The sequence below is a fragment of the Hibiscus syriacus genome, unplaced genomic scaffold (genome assembly GCF_006381635.1).
Source record: "Hibiscus syriacus cultivar Baekdansim isolate YM2019G1 unplaced genomic scaffold, ASM638163v2 tig00113123_pilon, whole genome shotgun sequence".
Taxonomy (NCBI): Eukaryota; Viridiplantae; Streptophyta; class Magnoliopsida; order Malvales; family Malvaceae; genus Hibiscus; species Hibiscus syriacus.
In genome coordinates, this window is record NW_024063443.1 from 401,416 (window position 1) to 402,343 (window position 928).

Here is a 928-nt window from a genome sequence, read left to right on the forward strand (position 1 = left end):
TCAATATTTATTATTTTGGTCATTATTAATACAAGTGTTTGTATTGTTTTTAAATATTTTATAGTTTATCGATCTATATCTATTCGATTTGCACTTAAGAGAAGAGCCTATACGAAAGAAGTTATATATGTTTGTATCATTTCAGGTAAAAAAATTTTGAACTAGGGATCACATTATTTTACAGGTATATATGTTAATGACATTTTCTAATTTAATGTTTCTTCACAATATCCTTACGGATTACGCAAATGGACAGAAGACAAGAAAAAGTTATAGCATTGTCAAATTTCATACCCGATGGATAGAGGACTTTATGACTATTTATAGTAGTAATGTTGAACATGTATATTTATAATTTCTTTTTTGCTTGTATTTTTAACTCACATTATTTTGTAGGTATATGTGTCTTTACATGATATACAAGGCAATCATTGGTTTTTATTAGTTGTTGATGTTGTGGAGGGACATAATTACGTTTTAGACTCTCTTGGCGACAATGAAGTGCGTAAGAATATTGCAGAAAATATTGTAAGGTCTTTATTCATTTATAAGAACTAATAGAATTTGTATAGTTTTTAAATATAAATTTCATAATTTTGTTTTGATTCATTAAAACAGTTGAGTAAAGCGCCATTTATGTATAAGGGTCATGCTCATTTAGGTATATTATTTGAAAATGTTGCAAAATTTTCAATCCATTTTCATGACTTACCGAAGCAACCAAATTCGTACATAATATAGAAGAATGAAATTTATTTGATTGAATTTCTTTGTAATAAATTATGTCTTTTGAAACTCTCCCCTTTTCTCATCGGCGGTTCGAAACGAAAAAGAAAAGAAGAGAAAAACCACCACACCGGGTCACATGCAAACGATAAACGAAAAAAAAAGGTAAGATTTGTATACCTTGTGCTTCTCTTCGAAAACG

General features: G+C 28.3%; 1 long non-coding RNA gene across 1 annotated transcript; it reads left to right on the top strand.

Moving 5' to 3' along the window:
* Positions 1 to 298: 298 nt before the first annotated feature.
* On the top strand, positions 299 to 500 carry LOC120185488. Its single transcript, XR_005522126.1, has 2 exons — positions 299 to 343; positions 397 to 500. It is a non-coding gene; the product is annotated as an uncharacterized LOC120185488 (long non-coding RNA).
* The last annotated feature ends 428 nt before the right edge of the window (positions 501 to 928 follow it).